At 47.9% G+C, this 16,077-nt stretch overlaps 1 protein-coding gene across 1 annotated transcript in view; it reads left to right on the forward strand.

Moving 5' to 3' along the window:
* Positions 1-6,132: 6,132 nt before the first annotated feature.
* Positions 6,133-16,077, forward strand: part of ALLC (allantoicase) — a 37,701-nt gene continuing 27,756 nt past the window's right edge. The window contains exon 1 of the mRNA XM_023518425.1: positions 6,133-6,229. The gene's annotated coding sequence lies outside the window, so the exon portion shown is untranslated. The remainder of the gene's footprint in view (positions 6,230-16,077) is intronic.

The raw sequence follows: 16,077 nt of genomic DNA on the forward strand, positions 1-16,077 counted from the left end.
CCTGCCGTACAGGCACACAGGTGGACAGAAACCCCTCTGACCTCACAAGAAATTAGCGGGGTGCGCTCTCAGGGGTCCCGCCTCCCCTAGCTTCCTGTGGGGAAGGTGCCCTGATACTGAGCTCAGCGAAGGCGCACGTGGCCTTTACTCGTACCTGGTTAGTACATCCCGCAGGACTGCGATTGCTGTGAAGCAGGTGTGATAGGATATAAACTGGGCAGGAGGCCAGAAGCGCCGCCCCTAATTTAACGCCTTTCAGGAAGGGGCCCACTGTGCAGGCTGCAGATCTGATCTGTGAGGTGGGAGGAAAATGGCCTGATTAAGGGCAGAACTGGGATTTATTAGGCGCTGCACTGAGCCGTGACCAAAAATCTGGTATACATATTTTCTCACAGCCCTCTAGCCGTGGGCTGAGACAGATGAACAGGGAGACGCAGCCCGGGGCAGCCTGGCGGGTGAGTGAGGATCGTGATTCCACAGCGCCACCCAGCGGGGACGGCGGGCACCGTGACAGGCAAGAAGGGTCTCACGGCGTAGGGGCCTTGTGGTTCTCCTGGATGGTGTGTGTGGATGTATGGTATTGTGTGTGCCTAGTGTGTGAATTTTATGTGTGCATATTGTGTGTGTGTTATTATGTGTCCATGCGTTTCTGCATGTGTTTCATGCGTGTGTGTGCACAGGCGGAGGGAGCAGTTGGGGACGGGCAGAAAGAACAAAAAGCAGGGTGGGAGCTGATCTGGCCACAGATGGAGGCAGAGGCTCTGCGGTGTCTTCAAGTGACAGACTCAGGACTAGTCAGGAAAAGGCGTGGGTTCTGAGCGTTGAAGGCAAGATGAGCTATAGGTGGAGGGACGGTCCCCAGCTCCTCTGTACACCGCAGGCCACAGTCAGGAAGAAATGAATCCTGTGCTTGGTCACGCAGGCTGTTTCCTGATGGACGTCATGCAGCCCCCGTTATTCCTGCCTGGATGTTCCTGTCCCTCTCAGGCCTGGGATGCTGCTCTTCCAGGCTGCCACAGGTCAGAGGCCAGCGCAGGGTCACTGCTTTGGAAAGTGCCCGCTTTGCCTCCCTGTCTGCACCTGGGGGCTGGGGCAGGGGACGGCCCAGGGGCAGGTGGTGAAGGCCAGATTTCTGGGCACAACCCCCTGCATTCAGCAGACCCGAACCAAGGACGGGGTGTTTCCCAGCTGTAAGCAGGACAATCCAAGTCTGGCTAATTAAAGCAGAAGGGGGATGTGTTGAAAGCTTTCTGGGAGTTCACAGGAATCTGGGTCTATGCAGAGGGAACAAAGCCCATGAATCATGCTGCAGACGCCTGCGTGGTCCCTCTGCTGCTGGCACTGCAGATGCTGTTGCTAGGCTGCCACCACTGTTGCCATGGAAGCCACAGAGGCTGTGTCTGCAAGTCACCCACTCAGAGCCTGGGGCAAGTGTGCTTGGGTACTCAGGGCTCAGGGCTGTTGTGTGTCTGCACATGTCATGCACTGCACCGATCCAGTGGCACCATTCACAGAACCAGGCCCTGAACAACCACACACGGCAGCTTTGTGTGTGTCTGTGCCCTAGATGCAAAAAAGGCAGGAAGCCCGTGTCTTCCAGTTTCAATGGTGGTAGGAAAATGGTGCTTCCTCGGATGGAGCTATCTCAAGCATAGTGCATTGGTTAGCTTTTGATTAGTGATTTAGTGATTTTAAACAATAACCATCTATTTAACCATTACTCATGATTCAGAGTCAGGAATTTGACTGAGACAAACTGGGTAGTTCTTCTGGTCTTGGCGGGGCTCACTGTTATGTCTCTGCCCAGCTGCTTTGGGACGGTGGTCTCAGATGCCCCCATGCAGAGGCCTGTTCTGCAGCCTGTGGCTTCTTACCCTCTACTTGCAAGCTTGAGGTGTTCAAGAGGTGGCAGAGGTGTCCCAGGGAATGAGAGTGGGGCGTGAAGGCCTCCTGCAGCCTAAGCTCAGAACTGGAGCATTACTTGTCACATTCTATGGTCAAAATAAGTTGCAAGGTGGGCCGAGATCCAAGGGTCAGGAAACGGACTCTGCCCTTGGTGGAGGAGCTGGCTGGGTCTCTTGCCCAGGGCTGTGCACGACTGCGGTGGTGTTTGCCGTCTGCTGCACATGGGAAGTTCAGGTGTAGGAGATGAGGACAGATGTCCATCACCACAGGATCTGGGAGGGGAGGGAAGGGCATCCCAGGTGGTCAGTGAGGGACGGGGCATGTGATAGCTGGTGTGAGAGCCAAACAGTTTCTTTGGGCCAGGCCACGCCAGTGCTCTGCCCACCATCGGTGACATTGAGGGCTTCTCACTCCCTGTTAACCTACTGGCTAATAGTCCACAGCAGGCTGAGGCCAGGTGAGAGCCCAGCCTGAGTCAGCATGTCTGGTTGTCCTCCCCTTGCTCCCTGCAGGCTGCAGCTGTAGTGCTCACCCCTCACCTCCACAGACTCCCCTGCCTAGCCCAGTCATCTACGGCGTGTAAGGGATTCTCCCACAATTAATGTGGATTATCCTGCATGGTTTCCATGGCTCAGGGATTTGGGAGTGGCTTGGCCGGGTGGTTCTGGCTTGAGGACTGTCACAGACTGCCATCAGGGTGACTGCAGGGGCAACAGCCTCATCTGAGGACCAGCTTCCAAGGAGGTGCCCTCACCCACTGACAAAGTGGTGTTGTTGTTGTTGGGGGCTGTGGTCCCCTGCCCTGTGGACCTTTCTCTGAATGTCCTTGTGACTAGGAGGCTGGCTTTCCTGCAAGTGACAACCAAAAGCACTTGATGGGAGAAACTGCAAAGTCACATGGCAAAGAGGTGTGGATGCCAGACAGATGGACATTGTGGCCGTCCCTGCACCTGCCACACACAGGAAAGAGAGCAACAGCTGCCGTGCTGTGTGACCTCGCTCAGAGCCATGCTGCCACCCTGGGATGTCCTGGTTATGCTGGCTGGAGGGCTCTGCATGGAGGTGCCTTGCCCACAGCTGTCAGTCCCTGGAGCTGAGGATAGGTGGGGCCACCTTGGAGGCTGGTCCAGGCTACCCAAGCCAGGTCATCCGAATCATACACTCAGTACCGTCTGAGAGGAGCTGAAGAGCTCGTGACATGTTCCCTGGACACTTACTGTGAGCCAGACACTGCCAGAAGCTCTGAGACCCCCCACTCCATGCCATGGGAGATGCGATACTATATTCTGTGTGTTTCCATTCACCCAGGTGAAAGAAACTTCCTCTGAGTCAGGTGTGGGCTTCGTGCACTACCTCCCAGGGGTCATCTCAGGGACAAGGTATTTAGACCCCGCCTGGATGGCACAGAGGGAGGACTGCACGAATGATGGTTTAGCAAATGTTGACATAGGCAAGCGCTTTGCGTGGCATGTTACCACCGCGAGTTAGATGCCTAAGCCCACGTTTATGGCCTCCTGGTGTCTGTGGCCAGCAGCTGAGCCTGGCCTCACTGGCCCCTCACAGGTGGAGGTCAAGGTGGATGTGGGCTGCTATCATCCCAATCTCTGGGGGAAAGATCCACTTTCTCATCTGGTCGGTCACTGACCCCTCTGCAGTGCAGCTCACAGCTCTCACATGACAGCTGGCTTCATCTGGGCAATCATGCAGAGAAAAGCTGGGTAGGGGAAGAAATGGGGTGGGGGGTAAAGAGAGAGAGAGGGAGAGAGGGAAAGAGGGAGAGAGCGGGAGTGAGGGAGATAGGGTGAGAAGGGGGAAGAAAGAGAGAGAGAGAGAGGGAGAGAGGGAAAGAGGGAGAGAGACGGAGTGAGGGAGATAGGGTGAGAAGGGGGAAGAAAGAGAGAGAGAGAGAGGGAGAGAGCGAGGGAGAGAGGATGAGAATGGGGGAAGGGAGAGAGAGAAGGAGAGAAGGGGGGAGAGAGAGTGAAGCAGAGAGGGGAGGGAGATGGTGGCTCTGGCCCTCTTGGAGTTTGCCTACCCCATGAGGGTCCAGCCGTTGGTATCTGAGGGCAGCTGGGGCCAGCACAGGTGACAGCTTCCACCTGGACCAGGCCTAGGAGCAGGTGCTTCCCCAGTATCAGGTCCCCACCTGGTGTGTGGAAGACGCCCTCCAGCCAGGCTGTGTGGCACTTAACACATGCAGGCTGATCTTGCCCCTGGGAACTTGGTGGCCATGGGTGGTGACACTGAGCCTACATGTGGATGCTCCAGCCCTTTCACCACAGTCCTCAGGCCTTGGGAGGTGACGGGAGTGTGGACACCCTGATGGAGCCCCCAGAAGGGCCTCACAGCTGGCTGAGGCCACCCTTGGGCCCCCACACCACCACTTGCACCCTTCCTGCTCCCCACAGAGCAGCCCCATGGATGGCCAGAGTGCCAGAGATACTTTTGCTTATGCCGCCCAGCAAGAGCTCTGGCCTCATGTGGCTATGGAACCACTTGAAACTGAGCTCAAGAGACAGAGGAGCTAAGGTCCTCATTTAATTTTAATCGAATCAGTTTAGATTTTAGGTAACCAATTTTAAGCAGCTAGTGGCTACTGCATTGGATGGTGCAGCTGATAGAACCCTGGTCCCAGGCAGTCCAGGGCCCCTGCACCTGCGTTGCCACGGAGCTGCAGAGAGGGGACTCTCAGGCCCTGCCTTAGGTCTTCAGATGCAGCACCTGGGTTATCACTACATCCTCAGTGGTTCAGAGGACAGGACCTGGATCCCAGCATCGGGGGACGGGGCCTGGAGGCCTCCCCAGACCCCTGGGCATTCTCCTGTGGGTTCCATCTATGCCAGGGCCTGTACAGAAATGGGCCCTTCTGTTCTCTATGTTGCTCTTGTAGCGAGAGGTCATGGGTGGGGGGAGAAAGCTGCCAGGGTAAAGCCTCATCATTAACTTCCACAGGGTGTGGTTTGTGTTCTTGAAGAATTTTGTCTGGATGGGGAGACAGACGTGTAAACACTGACAGGCAAAATATCGGGGGGTGTGTGGCACCCCTCCTGGGGGAGGGGTTTAACTACAACTTGGACTTCACCTAACAAACACAAACAATGTCACCTAATCATCTTTACCTTATATTAATCTGAAAGAAAACTAATAACAAAGAGAAACAAACAAACATATACCACTGGAAGGCCAGTGGGGAGGCTGAGTGCAGGGAAGGGCGCCAGGTGCGTCTGGTCTGTGAGGGCGGCGGGGCAGAGAGGCGGGGCAGGTTCCTGGGGCAGCACTGAGCCAACCCTTCAGATGGTTTTGCTTTCTTCAGGGAAAGATGGGGTGCAGGAAGGGAGAAGGCTGGGTTAGGCCCTGGGAAAAGAAAACCCACGGAGGAGAAAATGGAGCTTGCAGGTGATGGCATCGCCCAGGGTCAGGCTGTCTTTCGGGAGACTCAGAGGCACACGCAGGCCGAGGTGGGGCTCTGCATTCTGGCTCCAGGCCGGCCACTCCCTAGCTGGCCACCTGGGAAGACTTTCTTACTTGCAGGACGGGTGAACACCTGCTCTGCAGGCGAGTTATGTGGAAGCCATTTAGTCACCTCTGTCACCACATCTTGCTCACTTGTTGGTCCTCAGAAAATTCTCTAGACAAAGGGATCTTTGAGGCGGGATGCATTTGTGTGTGTTGCACATCACAAGGCCAGCATCCCCTTGGCAAGGTTTCCTTTCTCAAGGGTCCATGGACTTCTTTAAATTACATTAAAATTTTGTGTGCATGTGCTTTATTCCAGGCCTGAGGGTTCTTAACCTTTGTCAAACTCCCCACAGGCTCGGTCTTCTCTAGTAGGTTAGGACCAGATGCTGGGTATGCTCAGCAGCCTAAATTAATAGGTGACGTCTAGAGGTAAAACTTTAACGCAGGGTACCAGCTGCACCAGAACGGTGGGGGTTTCAGGCTCAGGCCAGGGGCAGAGGCGGTTTTGTCAGGGATGCAGAGCCCACAGGTTGCAAAAATCTAGAATCTCGGCCCCATCTCAGATCTTTAGACTCAGCGGCTGTGTATTCCCCCTCTTCCCCCTGCACTGGAAGGCAGGAGCCGGTCTGGCTGCAGGCCTGGCATGCAAGGGCCTTGCAGAGACCTGCCTGGCTTTTCTGGGGAGGGGCTGGTCTACCTCTGGGCTCCATGTCCCCACAGCCCTTGTGACATCACACAGGAAATTCTATCCTTACCCCAGTCCTCTACACATTCTCTCCAACCTGGAACTCAAGCACCATGGGACCTTGGCTGGCTTGTGGACAGCAAGAAATCCAATCTTAAATACTGGACTTCGGACCCCTGGGTGAGGTTGGAGTGCTGTCTATGACCACTTTGCTGTTTTAAAGTTGGCATTGCCAAAAGAACAGGGCAGGACCAGAGACGAGTTTCCATAGTGCAATGGGTGCCTGACGCTTGGCAGACCGTGGGACCACCACTCTGCTGTTGAACTGTGCTGGGCAGGGCTGAACACCAGGAGGGGATCCAGGGTGGGGTGAGAGGTCTGGGCTCTGGCCTTTGCTCTGCTTGGTTTTAAGTCCTGTGACTTTGATCTTTTAAAAGAAAATCTACATGACTAAGCCCATGGTGAAGTAAACCCATGATCAAAAGAAAAGTCACAAATTAGGACAAAACTTATAAACTTATATATATGTCAATAGTCACCCGTTTCCAGGACCTCAGGCATAACCTTGGGTTCCTCCAAATCCCTGCTGACACTCACTCCAGTTTTATCTCAAACTTGAACAAACTGCATCTTTTATTTCACCACAAGTCTTATGTTTTTGGCTAAAGGTGTCTTTAGGATTTACTGACATTGATGACAGAAGTCCCTGAGGCTTTTTTCTTTAACAGGGAATATGTTCTCAGCCAGGGTGGTCTTCCCCCGCTGCTCAGAGGAGGGTTTCCCGTTCCTGCACCTCCTAGCCTTGCCTGGTCACAGCTTTTGTTATTTTAAGGCTAATTCCAAGGGAGTGACAACAGTGTGAATCCTGTTCCACTGTGAAATTTCAAGGTTATACTTTTTCCACTAGAAGTGAACGATCCCCTCCTTTCTGATGATTAAGATGAAATTCACATGACAAGCTTTAGCACATTTGTCAGACATGACAGGCTGGCTGACACCCCGTCTGGTCTCACCACAGCATAGAATGTGTTTAAAGGCTTCTTCCACAGACAGTGGGAAGGGTCTGGGAGGACAGGTTCAGAGGAGCTGCTGCAGGTGGTCTGAGAGTTCGGGTGGCTCTGGCAGGTGCTCTGGAGGTCCGGCTGGCTCCTTCTTCTCGTTTGGACCTTGGCTATTTTGTCACTAGAAATACTTGGGGACAATTAGCAGAGAGAATTTGTCAGGCTCATATCATGAAAGGCGCCAATCTGTGACCTCTACCCACCAGCACGGAGAACCGGCCTCTCTAGACCCCCAGCTCCCTGCTGCCCTGGACCAGTGGTGAGGACTTCCACAGTGCCCCGCTGTTTCATGCAGGGACATGCCAGGGGCCACCTCTGGGATCAAGCTCAGGATGTTGGCCCAGGACTGAGGTTAGCCCACTGCCCCAGCCTGCACCTGCTGCCCCATTTTCTATGCCTAAAAAGTGGGGTTAGGGGGTGGCGCCTGTGGCTCAAAGGAGTTGGGCCCTGGCCCCATATACCTGAGGTGGTGGGTTCAAACCCAGCCCTGGCCAAAAAAAAAAAAAACAAAAAAAACCCAAAAACAAAAAAGTGAGGTTGGGGACCCAGAGTTACTCCTTGGGGGATATGGCAGGATATAACCTGTGCTAGAGTCAGGCCTCTTCCCAGGAAATGACGTGACCAGGCATTTGGGAGCATAGCCAGCTGCTGCCAGGTTGTGGGGCAGAGGGAACCTGCTGACCAGAGCTTGAACGGCAGCCTGCTCTAGGCCCAGATGCTTCTCATGCCTTAGGGAAGGGTGTAATCTTCCTGAAACCACTTCCTAGAAATACAAATCTTCCTCAGAGTCATCCCAAGAAATGTTTCATAGTTAGGGAAAGTGGTGGTGGGGGGCAGGAGGGAGGAGGGGACAGCAGGCAGGTGCAGCTGGGGGAGACGGCTCTCTGCTCTGATTGCCACAGGATTGGCTCCAGCGCCTACCCATACCCACCAGTGGAGCCTGGAACAACTTCCAGCCCTTGATTCCAGCCTGGATGTCCCTGCTCCTACTGCCCGTAAATGCCTCTTTCACTCTGCCTGGCCTCACCCACCCTGGGCTTCAGCACCTCCCTCTGCTGTCTGTGACCCTGACCTTTATCATCCCACAACTCCAGTCTCCAGGGTCCTCCTGCTTGCCAGCACCTCATATTTGACATGATCAATCCATGTCTGCGCCCTTCTCTGTGTAACATCTCCTGCTGGTGAGTCCCCCAGGTGCGAGACTGGGAACCCACTGGTGCCTCCCTTCCAACTTATGCGGGAAGCATTTTGGACGCACCCCCAACCCCCCAGACACTTGTCATTTCTCGCCTGGATTCCTACAACCTCCTCCAATGTTCTTCTGCCACTGACATTTTCTCTCTCTGTTTAATGTGTCCTCTGTTCATTGGCTCAGTGAGCTGTCTGTCAAAGGAATCTGAGGACCCCTCCCCTGCCTCAGGTGTGCAGTCACCATGCAGATGGGCCAGGCAGGGCTCTCCCACCATGTGCTGCCTCCTGCCCCTCCTGCCCCTGCCTTCTCTGCTTGTGTTGGTGACTCTGGGTTCACATTTCTTCCCTGCTCATGCTTGGAGTGTCCCTCCCTGGGGTGGGTGCTCTTCATCCACCAAGGCTCTGCTGGCCTTCTTGGGAATCTTCAGTGAGCCTGGGCTCAGCCTCTGGCCTCAGTGCTCCTGCAGCCTGTGTACCTCCCTCCATGCCCTGGCCTGGGGCTGCTCCCATTGCTCCCTGGCTAGTGCACAGGGGACAAGCCAGATGGTGCCTGCCTCTGACCAATGACTATGTACTGGGTGTTATCCTGGCTGGCAGGAACTGATGATGCTTCAAATTCCCACAGTATAGGTGGAGGTTGGCAAATTGCTGTTGGCTGCCCATCACCTGTCACCTGTTTTTGTACAGCCCATGAGCTCAGTATGATTTTCACCTTTCAAATGGCAGAAAAAAATGAAAAGAATAGTTCGTGACATAAAGTCATATGAAATCCCAATTTCAGGATTTATAATAAGGCTTCCTTGGGACCCAGTGAGTTGTTTCTTTATGAGTCACCACGCTGCTCTGGTCCTGTTTGCTGGCTCTCTGCAGGGCAGTCTGGCCACTCCGCGGTGTGGCACCAGACAGAGGCCAGTTTGAATTTTCTCTCCACGGGAACATGGGACAATGAAGCACTGTAAGGGGGTTCTGGGAGCTGGGGAGACTCTGTCAGGAATGGCGCACGTGCCTGGTGGATAGATCTTCAATGGGAGGAGCCACATGGAAAACTCTGAAGTCCTGTTGAGAGTTTCTTTTGCTGATGAGAACTTATTAAAGATTTTTAAGACCATTGCTAAAAATTCAAATTACTTTTAAGATCACTAATAAGAAGGGATATTAAAATAGCGGGTGCTCCCTGATAAGGTGCATGAGAAGGCTTTGCAAACCGTGTTCCTGCACTGTCCAACAGAGCTCTGTAATGCCAGGAAATATCTTCTGTGCTGACCAGGACAGTAGCTCTCGGCACACATAGTTTCTGAGCATGTAAACTGTGCCTACTACAACTAAGAAACAGATTTTCCATTAGATTTAAATCTGAATACCACATGTCCTGAGTGGCTCCCATCTTAGTGTAACTGTGGATGCTGAGACACCACGTGGCCATTGATGCCCAGGCCCTATGTAGCTCATGGAGGAGTGCCTCCCTCATTACAGCTCTGCTTTCTGGGCCGTGTAGGTGGCTCTTGTACATCTGCCCCACTCCTCCCCCCACAATGTCTAGTAAATTGCCTGGGAACTGATGGCTCCTCTGAGCTCACATCTAAGGTGGCTCCTCTGTGGCCCTTCACAAGGCTCTGCTCATTTTCCTTTATCTCAGTGAAATACATTTTAATCACATTGAGTAGCAGGGTCTTAAATGCCAATGGAGCTTACCAAGAGAGTGACGAAGAGTTAAAGAAAATGTTTCTTGGAAGGTTCCTTTTTATAACTCCTCATCTCTAGCACAGTGTGCAGGGTAGGGCTAAGCAAGCCGGCACTGATGGGGGAACACTAAGGAGAAAGCCCACAGACACAGTCCCTCCCCACGTTATTCATTCTGCCAGTGAAACGGGGATTTCCAAGGGCCAGATTTCATTTGGAAAATGAAAACCAAATTTTCCATATGGCTTTTTTTTTTTTTTTTGAGACAGAGCCTCAAGCTGTCCCCCTGGGTAGAGTACTGTGGCATCACAGCTCAGAGCAACCTCCACCTCCTGGGCTCAAGTGAGTCTCCTGCCTCAGCCTTCCAGGTAGCTGGGAGCCCGCCACAATGCCTGGCTATCTTTTGGTTGCAGCTGTCATTGTTGTTTGGCGGGCCAGGGCTGGATTCGAACCCACCACCTTAAGTATATGTGACTGGCACCTAAGCCACTTGAGTCACAGGTGCCGAGCCTTCCGTATGGCTTTTAATGTGTCATATATCCTGTACCCTTTATATCCTATATATTATATATTGCACATATGATATACCACATATATGTTATAATATAACACAGCATATAGATTGTATATGTAACATATATGTCCTTCAGGTCATATAGATCCCATAAATATCATATATCACATATGGAAATTAGCTTTAGAAAATCAGCCAATCGGAAAGTGTGTTTACCTGTTGTACCCCTGCAACCTGAAAGTATGGACTTGGACCCCACTTAAGTGCAAATCAATCGGAGGTTTATTGAAGCTGTACAAGGGACTGCTACTCTGAGACAGTTTGTCCCAGTAGTGGGCAGGTTGCCTTATATAATTTTTTTTTTATTAAATCATAGCTGTGTACATTAATACAGTCATGGGGTACGGTGTACTGTTTTTATATACAATTTGAAATATTTTCATCAAACTGGTTAACATAGCCTTCATGTCATTTTCTTAGTTATTGTGTTAAGATATTTATATTCTACATTTAGAAAGATTCACATGTACCCTTATAAGATGATCCCACCAATCATCCTCCCTCTACCCATCCTCCCCCTTCCCTTCCCCTCCCTCTTCCCTTTCCCCATATTCTTGGGCTATAATATCATTTCATAGTAGGACTGAGTACACTGGATACTTTTTATTCCATTCTTGAGATACTTTGCTAAGAAGAATATAATTTTTGAGCAAGCATACTACAGAAGCAAAATGTAACTGGTTAGCTTGTGGTGGTGGGGGTGGTTTACAGCTTTGGGGGTTATAATCTGGGTAAATTCCCATCATCGTTCACCTGAACTTGGGACTTTTTGTGCTTCTTTGTTTTGCCTCTGAGGGGGAAGAAGGAGGACTGAGTAGAGCTGGGAACTTATCCCATTCCTGGAGTTGACTCTGGGGGGAGGGAGGAGGGAGGCGGGCCTATTCCCAGGGTCAACTCTGGGGTGAGACAGTAGGAGGGAGGTGGGCTGAGAACCTGCCCATTTCATTCTCCACTAGTCTTTTCGGGGAATCAAATCCTTGATTCACCTGAATCACTAGGGAGGGGTTGGTAGTGAGTAAGAGGAGGAGGAGGAGTATTCGTGCAGCTTTTTTAAGCTGCTGGGGTTATGAGTTAGAAACATCCTCTCTAGCTTCATTTTTTTTTTTTTTTTCTGGTTCCGCTTAAAGGTGTGTAAGTTTTTCAGTTTTAGGTAGGAGAGGTTACTGAAGTCAGCCAGGAAGGGCTGTGTGTCATCTAGCTTTGAGACTGTCTGGCAGAGTGTACCCCTGTGTCTCAAGGGGCACTCACACTTAGTCTTATTTTCAGGCAGTATGTGGCAGAGGGCTGCCCTATGGCAGGATAGCTGTAGGAGAAGTCCCTGTCAAAGTCCCATTCTCTGTAAGTCCTTTCATGGAGGCAGGGCTGGGAGTCACAGGCTCTTGGGGGTTGCTTGGGTCATCCTGGCACATGGCTGGGGATAGTTGGTGGGGGACAGCCTGAAAGTTGTTGTGGGGTTGACATTTGAGTTTCCTTGATTTTTTTTTTCGGAGAGAAAGAATGTACAGATGTAAAAGATTAAATAGAACATGGTTAAATACTTCAGTGGTTTTTGACAAAGGCTTTTTTGAACAATATCAGTGGTAAGGCCTATATTAAGCTTTGCTTTCTGGCAGAGTTTACTAATTTCTGCTTTTATGGTTCTGTTTATGTATTTTACTTTATTTGCATTCTTTCTGTTAAACTAAAATAGTAACTTAAACTATGGGATGAGCAACTATAACTACTGTATATAATTCTGTACTCTTTGGTCAGTCTTTTAGTTCTATTTAATAAATTAGTTTAGTACAGGTGGGCTATAGCTGTCTTTCCTTGGACTATTTTTCTCTCTCCAATTTTCCCTTCCACTAGAGCAGTTGCTAAAGTAAACAGTACCTTTAGTATACTGGGTTTGATTATTGAGTGCAGTAAGAATAATTATTAGCCTTTAGGCCTTTCTTTAAAATTGGATTTGCTGGAATCTTTTGCATGGGATTTTAGTTGGACTTGAAGATTTTCATGAGCCCAGGTTTCATCTGTGCCATTAGATACCTGTATGCATTGGGTAAATTCCTCTTCACTTGAAGTTCCCAAGCACATTTCGATTCCAAGACCTGTCAGGAAGTTACCTTTGTTACTTACCACAGATCAGGAGATGTTACTGATGGGTATCTGGCCAGTTTTCCAAAGGGCTTTTTATTGATTTTATAAAGTCAATCTTAATTCCTTAACACTGTCTGGACATCTCTGGAAATGCTATTCCAGCCAAAGCCTTGGTAAAATAACCAGTGCCTTTATCATGTCCTATAGAACAAGACAGATCCCTATTGAACTTATGCAAATAACTGTATTGTTAGAAATTAAGAATACTTATAAATGGATTGTAAATTTTGAGGAAATCAAGGAGAGAGATAAAATACATGTTTAAGTATATACATTGCTTGAAAAGCTATAAATAGTTCAAAAGACAGAAAATTATTTTCTTGACTTCTGGAAAGCAGAACACAGACAGAACCAACAATATTTCGAACAAAAGTCATAACAAACTGCTCCAGTTCCACATAACTGATTTCTGTTCTGTTTGAAGTTAGGTTAGCAATATTCATCGACATGTTAACTTTCCAATGAAAGTTATAAAAATCTGCTTTTTAAAGACACCAGGAATTTGAATTCGAGAGAATACGTCAGTCTCTCTTAATATTTCTTTTCTCTCTTTTTTTTTAGGATAAACTTTGAATTCAGCCAGTTACATAAAAAACATTTTTTAAAAAGATGAATCAATATATATTAGGACAGACCAATGCCTTATATGTTAGGACAGACCAATGTCTTATATGTTAGGACAGACTAATGCTTTACAGGTGAGAACAGACCAATGTCTCATATGTTAGGACAGACCAATGCTTTACAGGTGAGGACAGACCAATGTCTTATATGTTAGGATAGATCAAGTGCTTTACAATATTGGAACATATATATAATCATAACCCATACAAAATTAATTACCATTTCATATTTGACAATGTTTCCTATACACTTTTAATAAATTAAATAAGTTTAATTTGTTTTTTCTTCAAGTTTTCAGTGGTTTCAACATTTTACAAAGACCAGATTTAGAATTATGTTTTTGTTGTTTAGTTGGCCCAGGCTGAGTTTGAATCCACCAGCCTTGATGCATGTGACCAGTGCCATAATTACAGTGCTACAGAGGCAGAGCTCTAAATTTAGAGTTTTTACTTTGGAAGTTTTGTCAAATATTAAAGGCTTAAAACATTTATTTAAACAAGATTACAAGTTAAAATATTTTGAAGGAAATACATAGTCAACTGGATTACATGTAAACTTCTTTATAAAGTCTCTTTTATGAGCTTTATTCAACCTGCACAGATAATTTACAAACATTTTAAATCTTCTTTAACTTTTGCCCTGCCTTTCACTTTTTAAAATAACTGTTCTGTTTCAGGACAAATTTATCACACAATGTTCTTTCCTTACATAATGTCATTTTTCTTTCTAATTTCTCTGACTCCTCGAAATTTGCTTTTCACAAAACAGGATTACAGTTAACTATTCACCAAACTGATAATTAGAAGGTTTTAAAAGTTAAGAATTTTTCTTTGATGAAGACTCAGTTTTTTTTAGGCAACTAAATTATTACATTTTGAAATTCTTTAAAATTTTTTAAATAAATATTTTAACTTACGTGCACCATTTTTAATATTTTAAAATTCTTTATTTATTGTTTTAAATTTTCTTTATTACTACCTTCTACTTCAGAGATGAAGTTTACATAAGCAGGTTTATTGCTAGAGCCTGCTTTTTTCTTGGATGTTTATTTCTCTATTGGTGAGCTGCTGTTATGGAGGATCATCACAGGACCTTCCAATTACTCTGCTGAAGCCCTTATCTAATCAGCACAGGAAGGCTCTTAAGGAATGGCATCAGTCAGGATGCTGGGGAGCATTCCCATCAGGGAATTACAATGTTGCAGGAAAAAAGTGAATTAAAATAAACAGACACTTATACTGACAATATAGAGGAAGGAGTTTTTTTTTTTTTTAATTGCTGGCAAGAACTCTGGTGTTTCAATGTTTCAAGGCATAGAATGCTGAGTTTTAGGGAACATTTTTCTAAATTCTCTTATACCTTTTTTTCCTTTTTGGTTTACTGTCAGTTACGTAGTTATAACTACAGATGTTAGAAACCAGGTGTTGTTATTAGTTACAGAGTTCTCTTCAAGGTTAATTTAGCTTGGTGTAGTTTTTTTCCTTGCAGCTGCCTATTGCTTTTTCTAACTGATTTTTTAATCTGGGCAGCTTTGATTTTTCACTTGAATTGCCATTTTGGACAGAATCAGTGAGAAAACAGAAGGGGTAAATTGCCGGGGTTTTATACGGTCCAAGAGTGTTTTTACTTCATAGAAATCTCCTTAGACTAGGAAAAGAAGACTCCACATTGAGGATTAGTAGCTCTGATAGAAGAATCCTCCCCAGGAGACAAGAAAAGGAGGGGCCCAAAAGTCTGGTGATGATGGGGCATCAAAGAGTTAGGGGGATGCAGAAGGATTAGAACTAGGTGAGGACAGAAGTATGAACAAGGTCACATGTTCCCTGGTGGACCAGTCTGGGGGGGCTGTGCTACCAAGTCTCATACCAATGATAAGGATGAAGAAACTAATGACTGCCAGGCTAAAGATGCACTAGACAATGAAGGGTGTAGGATACATAAGAGTAAGTAGGTAAATAAGGCAGTTTCAGAAGGAGCAAAGTCTTGAAGGGTCCCTTGAAAGAAAAGATCTGCAATCTATTCACAAATGTTTTCAAGACTGTTTGTTTCAGGTGATAGGAATCTTCTAATAAACACTGAACGAATAACACAAAATGACAAGACAGACATGGGCCCAACATGAACGATGTTTAATAATCTACATTTACTTTCTACTCCTGTACTTTCAAAATTAGTACTGGGACTTTTATATACTTTTTAACAGGCCTGTGGGTGATTTAACACCCTGGGGTTTGATTGGACCCCATTTTCATTTTAATGGCGTTTCTGATGACGGGTGTTAACATACATTTCTGGGAGTCCCTGACAGGCCAGTAGGGCTCAGGCTCCCCACTGGTTGGGTTGTTTTACTGACACATTCTTTCACACATCTCTGAGAGCCTCTGATAGGTCAATAGCCTGGCAACCTGGGGTCCCTGTTTAAAGTTACTGTCTCTTTGGCTTTCTCTTGGAGGTTCTTCCCCCCCCTTTTAAAAAATTAAATTATAGCTGTGTACATTAATGTAATCATGGACTACAGTGTGGTGTTTTCATATACAATTTGAAATATTTTCATCAAACTGGTACATAGCCTTTATGTCATTTTCTTAGTTATTGTGTTAAGACATTTATATTCTACTTTTAGAAATATTCACTTGTACCCTTATAAGATAAACTATAGAGGTGTTCCCACCAATCACCCTCCCTCCACCCACCCATCCACCCCCTTCTCCTTGCCTCCCCTTCCCCTCCCCTTCCCTCCCCTTCCCCTCCCATATTCT

The sequence above is a fragment of the Otolemur garnettii genome, unplaced genomic scaffold, assembly GCF_000181295.1.
Source record: "Otolemur garnettii isolate 467f Iridium unplaced genomic scaffold, OtoGar3 scaffold00139, whole genome shotgun sequence".
NCBI lineage: Eukaryota > Metazoa > Chordata > Mammalia > Primates > Galagidae > Otolemur > Otolemur garnettii.